The sequence below is a fragment of the Phalacrocorax aristotelis genome, chromosome 1 (genome assembly GCF_949628215.1).
Source record: "Phalacrocorax aristotelis chromosome 1, bGulAri2.1, whole genome shotgun sequence".
Taxonomy (NCBI): Eukaryota; Metazoa; Chordata; class Aves; order Suliformes; family Phalacrocoracidae; genus Phalacrocorax; species Phalacrocorax aristotelis.
Window position 1 is genome coordinate 121,075,319 of NC_134276.1, and position 12,735 is coordinate 121,088,053.

General features: G+C 44.5%; 1 protein-coding gene across 6 annotated transcripts in view; it reads right to left on the reverse strand.

Moving 5' to 3' along the window:
- The window catches only part of PHLDB2 (pleckstrin homology like domain family B member 2), a 128,414-nt gene extending 115,805 nt beyond the window's left edge, over positions 1-12,609 (reverse strand). For 4 of the 6 annotated variants that reach the window (XM_075103874.1, XM_075103884.1, XM_075103833.1 and 1 more), the window contains exons 1-2: positions 12,467-12,609; positions 12,105-12,186 (exon numbers count right to left, since the gene is read on the reverse strand). The gene's annotated coding sequence lies outside the window, so the exon portion shown is untranslated. The remainder of the gene's footprint in view (positions 1-12,104; positions 12,187-12,466) is intronic. The other 2 variants (XM_075103920.1, XM_075103901.1) reach the window with 1 other exon arrangement.
- Positions 12,610-12,735: the final 126 nt, after the last annotated feature.

Consider the following 12,735-nt stretch of genomic DNA (forward strand, 5'->3'; position numbering starts at 1 on the left):
TTGATTTTTGCTACTTGTTCTAACTTAGCAAGGACTTATGAGATGTGATTAGGCATTGTGGGCGTTGTGTGACTGAGAAGCTTCTCTTGGCTCCCCTGAGAAATGAAGCCTTGATCATACCACCAAGCGTTTTCTTTTTTTTTGATCATCATCGGTATAGACTTCCATAAGGTGGACTTTAATTATGACTCAGCACCTCAGCTGACTACTATATTTTTTGGAAGCACCATACCTTTTGAGTTATCTCAGCACACTGCTTGCTGGTCTCAGGCAGATATTGAGGAAATACCCTGTATCCAAGCAAAGCAAGCAGTTGAAGGTCATTAGGGAAAAGCAGCAGTTATTCACTTCCAAAGCCCCATGTTCTACAGGAGATTAGCGACTGAAACTGTTAATGTGCTAACTAATCCCTTTCAGCATTGTCATATTAGCAGCACTCAGCCTACTTGCCCAAATTAAAGGTGAAGGAATAGCTTTAAAGCTTCTCTTTTCCAGGAAACGATTCAAAATAGCATTTAGCAAAGTAGAAAACCAAGAAGTTTAAAAGTGAGAAATATGTACTTTTTGCCACATAGCACACAAGACAGCAGGGACAGAGGCCAGGTTTATCCGGGGTCACTGGGTTCAGACTCCCAAAACTGCAGACCTCATCGTACTGTTCTGTACCTGAAGCCAAGACCGTGGCCTACAGCAAAGAACTAAACAGCTACATTGATGCAGCAGAACCATCCAGGTCTCAAGTGATTAAAAGACTTGAGAGAAAACTGTAATCCAAACTCATAAATTTTGAGTAAGTCAACATAAGAGGAATTCAGAAGTTCTTCCTCTGTGGGCAAATTACACCTCATATCATGTGGGCCCACTTGCATGACTGCTGTTGGTCGTGCCAACATGAGAGCTTTGGTGTAGGTAGGAACCACTAGATTTTTAAGAAGCATGACAGGTGATTTTTTTGTTTGTTTGGTTGGTTCTTTAAATAGTTAAAATTGTGAAAACAGAGAAAGGCCTCAATCTGAACAGTGCCTGATTCTGGGGTCTTCCTCAGCCAAACACTTTCCAGTTTGAAGAGTACTGTAATGCCTTCTAGGCAAAAATTACTATAATGATTTTAATAAAGCTGTGAGTCCGAATAGCATTTTGAGAGTGGAGGGCTGAGAGCTAACTGCAGCAGATTTCAGCACTGTTCCATTTAGTGTGGGATTAGAAAACAGAGACAAAGAAATCCCACCCCCGCTCTTCCAGTCCTGCAGGATGGAGACACCTCCTTCCTTCTGAGGTAATGCTGGTAGGTAGCACCAGGTCCCAAGGGTCATACAGACCCTCTCTCTGCTTCTGGGAGCTTAGGGGCTCGGCCCACTCCATCCTTACCCAGCAGAGACAGAGTGTGCCAAATTGTCCAGTACCCAACTCTCCTGTCTGCAGCTGGGCTGCTGACCTGCAGAGAGCAGGGCTCCATGGGGAGGCCTGAAAGCTACACCTCTGCCAGCTGGCTGATGGCCAAGGCAGCTCCCTCTCCAAGCCAAAGCAAGAACATACTATGGAGGCTCTGACTACAGCTTGAAATTAAATGTAAAACTATAGAAGCTTCTTTTTGCTTTTCCACAAGGTTTTAAAACTGAGCAAAGTCCTGTAAAAGCTCTTCCAATCGTCTAGGTAAAATTTGTATGTTTGCCTGTAATGTAGCAGAGCCCAGGGTGGAAATAAGGTTGAGCTCGTGATTTTGTTTAGGTTTCAGCTCCCAGCAAGCTAAAACCAGGACACTTCCTGTGAACTGAAGGCCCCAGAGATGTTGGAAAGCTTTAGCCACAGTCACCTCATATTCTGGAAGCATTTGTTTTGGTTTTTTGTGTTGTTTTCTTTTTTTTTTTTAAACTGAGTCAAGCTGAGGAAGACAACCATTCCATAAATAAGGCTTCATAATACAATCAACAGTTATTTCCCTATTTAGCTTAACTCAGGATTAAAAAAAAAAAAGGCCATGTGGAAATACAGATTCTATAACTAGACTTGGGAGACAGGGAGAAGAAAAGTGGATTGTACATATTCAGATATCACATCAGGCTCCAGGTCCAGGACCGAGCTGGCCAAGGTTTCCAGCAGAACCAGGCTCTACCAAGTGTAACCATGAGCTGCTGTTCTGGAAACAGGCTTGAAGGGTGAGCAAGGGGTGGAAAGCATTTGGGCAAGAGGCAGCAGATATATATTCCCAGAGCTGGTCACATCTGAAACCTCGCCAGGTATGTGCCACCAGCAACCCCACAGGATATCCACAGAAAACTACTAAGCCCAGTTCTTTGACTTAAATTTCTCATGCTACCACATCACATACAACCCTCCCCAGGAAAACCACATCAAAACAGAACAAGACCAGCACAAAACCCCCTCCAAATCAATGCTAGTCCTACTTCTGCTAGCTGGAGTGAATGAAATTAAACAGATCTTTGTGTACATTTTCTATCTGCGTGCTTCGGTACAGTGCAGAACAAAAAGGCAACTTTGTGCTTAAAATCATCTCTAAGTCCTGTTCTCTTCATCAGGATGAAGGACACACTTTCAAATGCGGTATTGGGACCAGGGCTACACACACACTTAAAATTCAGGGTGTGCTTGTATGGCAGGCTTGGGCTGTAGATTGACACATCTGACAACTTCCTCCTCATACTCAGGTAGACTAATGCTTTGTGTGCTTGGCCAGGGCCTGGACCACAGCATGCAAACGCAGGTCTTATTTTACCCAGTCAAAGCAAACAGATTTGGAGTTTGGCTTCATGCACTGTCCAGGCTGAACTTCAGCTGGCTCTACTCGAGGCTGACCTCCATTCCCTATTGCTCTCCAGGCTCAGCGCTCAAGCCTTGCTTAGAGAGCTTGTGCTCCTCTCTCTTTACATGCTTGGCCTTCTTTGTCCTTGCACTGAGAATTCCCATGGCGTACCCGGTATATCCTTCCCCACTGTCTGCCTTTTCATGGAACTCATCACAGCAACACTGTCCAGGAGCAAAAATGTTTGAAGGAAAACTATTCCTCCGTAGTTTTCTATCCATCCTCCACAAAGAGGCAATGTGGAAAAAGGAATCAATCCAGAGAAAGTAATAACACTAGCCAAGAGGTACGAAGAATAGTATAAAATAAAACCAGAGAAACAGGGGAGACAAAAAGAAAACCCAACCCATATCTAAAAGACTGTTTTGTTTAGTTTCTGAAAGCATGTTTCTGGAAAAAAGATCTTCAGCTTTGGGCTTGGACTATGTAAATTGCCAAGTGCCTATGTTTGTACCCAAACGGTACGCTGGGTCAGGGGTTCTCACAGCTGGGGAATACAGAGAACTTGTGGGCCTGTGAGGACATCACACCACAGTTGTGAGGTTGGGAATTCAAAGCTCTGTGACAAGGGACAACATGGGGAAAAGCTGAGGACTGAAGGGGTTTGCTGGTCCGAGAAGTTTGGGAAGCAGTGCTGCAGCTTGCAGCCGTGCTCCTTCTAAGCAGCAAACAGGCATGCTTTAGAGTTTGCTGAGTTTCCCAGATGAATTGCAGTTACGTACATGCTGGTTTATAGGCAGAGGAAACCCTCCTTTTATGGTTTCCATCCCCCCACTTGTTCCTCCTCCCTAGAAGTTTTCATCCTCTCTGTTGAGCCAAGCATCAAATGAGTTGCATGTGTAGTTATGCTCTGAGAGGGCAGGGGCCCTGGGGAAGCAGACAGGGGTAAGGAACCTGTGATTGTCACCTTTTCTTTCCCCTGTGACTCAGTGGCAGGCTATTCTAACAAAACAAATTAACTACTTTCAGTTCACAACCATTTTAAAATTAAGTAGCTGTTAAAATCAAAATAAGTATTTTCACATTTGATTGCAAAGATTAAAGAAAGTAGTTCTTCGCTGGTCACCTGAATCTGTTTTACGAAGACATCTGAAAGGTATTTTATCAGCTGCTGAGCAGTATTTACTCATGAAACTGTTCTAATTGCTTTGGAATGTGCACCCTGGCTGCTGGAACAGCTCGCTCCTGCTGATACACTGAGCTAACACATGCTCATAGGACATGCCACTTTTATACAGCATTCAAAATTCATTCTCAAGGTAAACAGCATGAAATTTAAAAAAATACAAAGTAAAGACTTCAAACGATTACTTAGGCACAGCTGCCCTACATGTTTACAAGAGCATCAACTCATCAGCAAAAATAAGCACTGCCATGACTGAAATATACATCAGCAATACAGCTGGAAATCACATGGATGAAAATTTATTCCTGGTGCCCACTAAATCAGCATTGAAGTCAATGTCTAGGATGGAATTAGTATGTCCTGGCTTCAGGTCAGTCCTACCATTAGCTTGCAGCCTTGCTTTTAGTAGTTAAGCAGTGGAAGTCTTAGTAGATCAGAGATAATTTACTCAGTCTTGCCTTAATCTTCTAAAACTGAAGCAGAACTCTGGTCTGTGTTACACATGCCCAGGCTCAGCAACAGCCTAAAAAAACCCACCACATTATAATAGCTCTATCTGCCTTTAAGAAAGTCATCCCAAACTCTGAGTCACAATCTGGAAGGTGCAGTGATTTGAATGGCACTTACTCTTTGCCTGTCTGTATCACAAAATCCTAGTGTACTTTACTCAGCAGAATTAGAAGAACACAGAATAATTACTATTATACTTGTTGATATATAAAACATGGACAATAAAGGACAAATCACACTGATCCTTCTAGCACCTGTGCAGAAGTGAACCCCTGTAGATCCTCTTGGCACATATGCCAAAAGAGCCAAGCCAGTCCCGTTGACCTGGGCCACACTTTATAAACCGACTTGTAAAATTCAGATGCTTTGAGCTGGTTTCACAGGAGGTGGAAGTGTTGCACCCCCACATGAAGCCTGAGCTAACAGAGTCCTTTGAAAAAGCAGAACCAGACAAGACAAGGCCAGACTTAGGGATAAACAGCCCTGGCAACTGCTCAGACCCCACAGGCCTGGCCATGACAGTCCTTCTTCAGTACTGAGTCATCCAACACAAGATAAGCACTCTAGTGTCTGGTAGTGATGTTATTTTCTTCAAGAAGCATCACACACACGCTGAAGTCTGTGCTTTGTGCAGACACAAGGGCGGCACCTTTTTAAGAGCACAATATTTGCTAAGAGGGCAGGTAGGATATCCATTTGGGAGTGGGCAGATCTTGGAGAAGGGTGAGGCAGGGTTAGAGGCTCAGCTGGGAGAAGAGACCTATTCTCATTTCTGACTCATCCAACAAGAAAGCTTCTTGAGTTTTCTACCTGACATCCCACTCAGGTCTCTTCCACTCCATGAGGTCCCTGCTTGCAGTTCTCTCTGCATCTCCTCTCCAGATCTGAGCTGTACAGGCAGTCCTCACCCTTCTTGACAGCTGCTGCCACTTGAGCTGCTGCACCTTTCCCACCCTGCTGTCAGTCACAGCCTGCTCTCAGTTACAGCCTCTCCCCTGCCCACCAAAGCAGCAGCTACATGCGCCTCTCCTGTCACCAAAAGCATGGTAGACATCTTCCAATTTCCTGCTTCCCCTGCCTTCCCTGAATCATCCCAGTTAAAATTTCCTTTTGTTTTCTCCCTACAGCCTTTTTTTTCTTTTTTTTTTTTTTAAAAAGTGGGGGGGGGTTGTTTTTTTATTGGAAAGCCTTTTTTGGCCTTAAGGCACTGTGCTGGTTTTGGCTGGGGTAGGGTCAATTCTCTTCATACCAGCTAGTCAGTATGAGGCTATGTTTTGGATTTGAGCTGAAAACTGTTGATAACACACAGGGATGTTCTCGTTGCTGCTGAGCAGCGCTTACGCAGAGCCAAGGCCTTTTCTGCCTCTCACCCCACCCCACCAGCGAGCAGGCTGGGGGTGCACCAGGAGTTGGGAGGGGGCACAGCCGGGACAGCTGACCCCAACTGACCACAGGGATATCCCACACCATATGGTGTCATGCTCAGCATATACAGCTGGGGGAAGAAGGAGGAAGGGGGGGACATTCGGAGTAATGGCATTTGTCTTCCTAAGTAACCGTTACGCGTGATGGAGCCCTGCTTTCCTGGGGATGGCTGAGCACCTGCCTGCCCATGGGGAGTAGGGAATGAATTCCTTGTTTTGCTTTGCTTGTGTGCACGGCTTTTGCTGTTCCTTATTAAACTGGTTTTATCTCAACCCACAAGTTTTCTCACTTTTACCATTCTGATTCTCACTTCCATCCCGCTGCAGGGGGGAGTGAGCAAGGAGCTGGGTGGTGCTTAGTTGCCATCTGGGGTTAAACCACAACAGGCAGCATGAACTTCTTCCTGTTTTCTCCTACTGTGAAGGGACCCGACCTATAGGAGAGAGCTTTGAGGCTGCAGAAGAGATCTCCCCACATGACCTTTTTAATCCTTGGCCTTCGTAGCTTCAGTCAAGACCAGAAGTGCCTTCTAGTATGACAATCACCATTTGTTGCTTAGGAATTAAACATTGACTAAACACATCATCCTGTACAGGCCATTGAACTGGAAGAATGTTTAGTGAGCTCAGTAGCTAAAGCTTTATTAACCATCTCTGGTGACCTTCTCCTTGAGCAAGGCAAAGGCCACACTGGAGCTCAATCTCAAACCCTTTCCAAATGCTCCTTCTGTAACCCACAATACTTTTAAAGCTCTAATACCCCCACAAAAGGAGGTCTGCAGCAGATAGATGCTAACTTATCCATCCTACTGTGGTATAGAGTTCATAGTTCCGTAGTTCATGCTGTTCCCAGTTCTCTCCAAACCAGTTTAGCACCAACCACCGCACATCTACTGCTCCTTCTGCTACACCAGTGAGTTTAAGTGCTGCACTCCAAGTTAAGAGAGAGATTGTTTTCCTTCCTTTAGCATGCCTGCAATGTTTAACTGTGCTCTAGAGCACAGGTCAGCTAAAGGTGTGTTGAAACAGAGCAGCAAATGGAGTTTTACAAACACCAGCAAATCAACTCATCCACCAGGATGATAACAGGAGTCCAAAATACCCCTGGGGGAAGGATGCCTCCTTTCCAGGTATCAAAACCAGAGTGACAGGTGTCATGGTGTAATTATATTCTGAATAGGAGTCTGGAAAGCCTGCTAAGGTACCAGCTTCTCGCTCTCAAGCACTTAAACAAGCAAGGAGAAAAGTGACACAAGAATTCCTTGCATTTTCTGAATTTTCCTCTTCCTTTACTTGACACGCACAAAAGAGAAAAGCACAGGAAGCAAGAGCCCACATTTCCCTCAGACTCAGTGCTAATATCTCTTGCTCCCATCAGATCAGGGGGGAAAACTTTGATAAGTGTTAGGTGGTCTTTTGTGGTTGTTATTAAAGAACAAAGTAAGAGAACAGCTCTACCACCTCACTGGACTCTGTCCCATTCGGCGGCATCTTGCCAACAGTAATAATTTAGTACAACTGTTAAGTGCTTTTGAAACTAAAAGGCAGCTTTCAACACTAGTCCTAGACCAATCAGCTCTGGAAAAAAAAAAAAAAAGTCAGTCTGAACACTGTCTCAACCTGGAGCCAGAAAGCCATACCTAATCTAATTAAACTCTCTCAGGGAACACGACTACACACGCCAGCTACCTCTGTGTTAGGAAAACAACACAACCAGCATTAATGATGAGGCTCACTAGGCAGAGCAGATGTGTCCTGACTGACAGAAATCCAGCAAGACAGAGAACAAAAGAGAGGTCTGAGCATGGGTTTGAGATCCCTAACACGAGAAGCTACCAACTTGCCTCTCTCCTCCTGTCCTACCGTGCACAGGAGTCTTCAAGAAGTGAAGAATAAGGCGTGGTGCCCTGAAATGTTAGAGATGGTATCTTGGAACATATACTTGAGCCTAACTTTGACCCTGGGGGTCTACATTCCCGAGGGAGGTGTGTCACACTCACACCCCACAGGAAGAGCCAGGTGGGACATGCAGCCCTGCACTTCACAGCAGGCATTTCTGAGTCCATATGTGGGAGTTCAGTTTCGGTCTCCTTAGCCTAGAGCCTGTGTTGGTCTACATATTTGCCATCCTCGGTACTACAGCAGGAGCATCTCTCAAGCTTTAATGTGTGTAGTGCAACACCTCTGTGATCTGGGCAGGTATAATGATCACCACTGTAATTTTCAGCATATTAGAAGGTAGTCGGTTTTTCTTCTAAATGAACATAAGTTATTTCAGTTCATCTCCTTCAGAACTTTTCCTAATTTTGGCAGGGCTTGACACCCACAAAGGAAATCCCACTGATGAGTTCCACAGGCACAAAGGGTACACAAAGACCATTAAAACTATATAGACCCAAGCAAAGCAAGATCCTGGGACTAGGACAGGGCAACCACACATCTCTAGTAATGACAGAGTATGTGGTAGACACCTGGGACACCACACTGGTGAGCCTCTGGATCCAATGACCAGTGCCAGCTGGGAGATGGGGAGGGACAGCAGCACATACCTGTCTATTAAACAATAGATTTCAGTGGGCATAAGGACAGTAAAAAGGATTTTCCCTTCTCGTCTTTTCTAAAGCACCCTAGCCAACTACTCACAGCCAGTGGGGCAGGAGAACAAGGATTTCAAGTTGGCTGCTTGTTAGCCACCCACAGAAGCACATGCGTTTAGCTGGAGCTCCAGTGTCCTCTGGAGGCTTGGTTTTCAGCTCATTTCCCTCATTCTCTGCTAAAAGCATTGCTGTAACAGCTTCTACAGCCTCTTCTGTTCTGAGTACACAGCAGAGAACAAATTCACTAGCCAATACTCTTTTGTTTCACTTTTGGGTAAACAGAATTTCACTATAATCATGATCTTGAGAAGCTGGCTCTCTGGTGCATGTTATTAACACTACCTGCATTATCCCTCAGCCTTGGAAAGGGAACAAACCTAGCCCCAAGACAGGAGGAAGGAACTAAATGCAGAAGGGAAATTAAGCTACTCAGAAGTCCTTGTCCTTGGCAATAAATGCAAAAAGAAGAGATTGTAATTATCTAGTTTATTGCCAAAACCAAGCAAGTTTTTAGTAGTCTAGAGTTTTTTGTAATTATTTCTAGGAGACAGCATTCAAATAACCATCTGAGAACACAATTCCCCTAGTGCACAAAATCCAGGTGGTGTGAAGATGGCACTGCCAAATCTCTTTCCAGACATAGTATTATGAAAACAAATGATTACCTGGTAGGAGTTACTAGGATCCTCCAAACTGCATTAGCTGTTGCTAGTGTAAGCTATCCTTGCAGCAGCCTTGTTCTTCCCTTGTGGACCTGTCATCTCAGCAAACCTACGCTGAGTTTTAGATTAATTTTGGAATCTTAAAGCCTGTAGATATTTGCCTGGTTTCAAGTGTTATTATCAACATTGTGCATGGCTGCCCAGTGAATACATGCAGGATACGGGGCGGGGGGAGGGGAGAAAAACAAACAGTCTTGAGAAATACCAGTTCATCACTCTATAAACACTTTTGCAGTGTGCAACAAAGAAGGCAAAATGGTGAGACAGCTTCTGTCATTCATTCTCAGACAGTCCTGTTACTAAGGGCAGTTTTCAAGACAGATCTATGGAAGGCCAGAAGAGGATTATCTTTGTGATACACTTTTATTTTGGCAGTGACCAAAGCACATTTTCCAGCAATAACCACTCACACAGGATAAGTTGGCTGCTTCTAATGCTTCAGAGTTCAAATCATGACTCCTCTAAGAAATATAAAATTAGAGAAAAAACTGTTGGCATTTGAGCTATTTAGGCTGAAATACTAGTGATTGTTATTTTTATCAGGAGAAATGCCTGGCACATTTTATTTGCTGCCAGTGTAGTCCTTTAAAAGGATGCAATCAAGTCAATTTCAGTATTTTTGTAAACATGGAACTGCGTTTAGCATACCACATGAACTTTATACTGGATGTGATTCAAAGAGTGAAATCTTGTAATAATTTGTTCTGTCTCAAAAAAAAAAACCCAGCCCCAAAAGAAAAGATGTTTATTTTCCTTTCCAAAGGGCAAGTTGGAGGACCATCTCTGTTGCATACCTTTCCCCCTCCCTTTCCATAGCTTCAGCCTCTCTTTCTGAGAATGCTTTTTGTTTCTTTCTTGTACTTGTGATTTTAGTTTTTGCTGTTTCAAGCTGGAAGAAAACCCAGAGTGCTGGTTGTGGCTGGGGTAGAGTTAATGATCTTCACAGCAGCCAGTATGAGGCTATGTTTTGGATTTGTGCTGGAAACAGTGTTGATGACACCCAGGGATGTTTTCATTGCTGCTGAGCAGCGCTTACGCAGTCAAGGCCTTTTCTGCCTCTCACCCCACCCCACCAGCGAGCAGGCTGGGGGTGCCCCAGGAGCTGGGAGGGGACACAGCCAGGACAGCTGACCCCAGCTGACCACAGGGATATCCCACACCATATGGCATCATGCTCAGCGTATAAAGCTGGGGAAGGAGGAGGAAGTGGGGACATACAGAGTGATGGCGTTTGTCTTCCCAAGTAACCGTTACGCGTGACGGAGCCCTGCTTTCCTGGGGATGGCTGAGCACCGGCCTGCCCATGGGGAGTAGGGAATGAATTCCTTGTTTTGCTTTGCTTGTGTGCACGGCTTTTGCTGTTCCTTATTAAACTGTCTTTATCTCAACCCACGAGTTTTCTCACTTTTACCATTCTGATTCTCACCCCCATCCCACTGTGGGGCAGGGGAGGTGTTGGGGTAGTGAGCAGGCAGACACCCAGGAATATACCCAGCCAACCTTTTGCTCAGTTGCTGCAAGCAAAATTAGAAGTGAACACTCAGTAGCAGAAAGTTCAGGAAAATATATTCGCCATCTTTAATTCTTATTTACACAGAGCTCACCGAACAATGTATGTTTTTCTCCACCCAGTCTGCCAGATGACTTTGATGCGGGGAGGAACATTCCCTCAAGCAGTCTTTTATTTCTCTTTTCTTAAAGGGTATTTGCAAGAAGCAACATGATAGAAAACAACTCAGCTTTCAATTTCTTCTCTACTTTGCACTCCCAAATTTTCAACCCAAGAGAAAGTGGTCTTACAGTTACAAAAACATCTGAAGTGCCAAGGTGCAGTTTGCAGTACAAAGTGAGGGGCTGGGGGGACGTGGCTGGGCCAGCTGTTTGTCTGCCCCTCTGCTGAGCAACCTAAACAGTACCTGCCACTAACAGCATCAAAATTTCCTCGTGATTATAACAGAGGTGAAACACCAAAGGCATCTACATCTCTAATCAAACACAGAAATTAGCCTTTCAAACTCAAGCATGAGATACCATCTGGCTTTTGCATGCACCAGTCAAGCTTTTCAGTCATTTCAGTGAAACCTGCAAGTCTTTGCATGAAGACCAACTAATTCATTGTTCAGCAACTTTTGAGTCACCAGAACTCTTTCAAAGGTTCATCCAGCAGCTAAGGTGTCTGCCTCAATTATAAAGGGGCATTATGTGCCAACATTGTATCACACAGTTTCCTCTTCAGGCAAGTACTGGCTAGCTACCTTGATGCACTAGTTCCTAAGCTACTGCCGGTCACTTCCTTTCTTCCACTGAGAAACTGCTCGCTACAGATATGGCAACACAAAATCACCCCTGTACTAGTTCTGGTTCTAAATGAGATGCCAGGCTAAGCAATGATACCTTGGAATACACAAGTTTGGTTTATTTTTAAACTACTGAAAACAAAAAAAGATTATGAAGTAGACAAGAGAAGCACTCACCTTTCTGAAGTACTAATTCACAACTGTACACAATTTCAGCCCATAGGTTATTATGCTGAAAACTTTTTAATTCATGGATTTGGCCATGTAAACAGTTCTACCACAGGCACGTGTTCTCACTGGTCACTGAAAGGAACAGTACCTACTGACTGAGGCCGAACTCTTGTAGAATCTACAGGTAAAAACCTACACAGCTAGGTGACTGATGGTAGCTTCTCCCTCAAGCAGTCCCTACATCATCCTGCAGTTCTTCCCCCAAGGTATATTTACTTCTACTGCAGATAAAAGTTATATGAGAAAGGACGTAAAAACAACCAGCTGTTTTCTACCCGAAGCAACCTTTGCTTTTAATTTAAAGCAAATCTGCAAATTGAGGGAAAGTTGATTTTAAGCATGATTATCTTAACGGTCTATCCATACAGCAAGTTACCTGTTAATGATCCTGGTCACTCTCACCGTCTTCTGCAGAAGATTCCACTTTGTCTGGGCTGAGGCGGCAGCACTGCTATCAGCTGTGCAGAGCAGAAACAAGCATCGAACTCTGGATCACTGAGAAAAGCAGCTGGACTCACTAACCAGCAGTAGTTCAAAGATCACTTGGTTTATTTTTCCAGCATTTGCTCACCCGAGAGCTTGACAAACTGACCCCACTTACTACATTGAAATTGGAGAGAGGCTTTTTGGTCAAATGCTTTTCTAGTCTATGCAAAAGGCTGGTGCGTCACCCAACTGATCAGAAGAATTGGTGACGCTACCATTGCTCAGCTCCAGAGCTGCCAGCATTTTGCTCACCTTCCAGCTACACGTGCATGAGAGCACTTGGCAGCATACATCAGGTTTCAAGCTGGCTTTCCTTCAGACAGCATGGAAGAGTTTATCCTCCACTGCTAAAAATCTGCATGCAGGTTCAGCAGTATCTCCTGAGAGGCAAATACTAAGCTACATGCAATTCCAGAATGATTCTGTTTGAACAGCTAATCACAGGTTTGCGGCAACAACGAAACTAGGTATAAAGGGCACGCATAAATTTGTCACAGAACATGCATCTAGGTTTTGCGCTC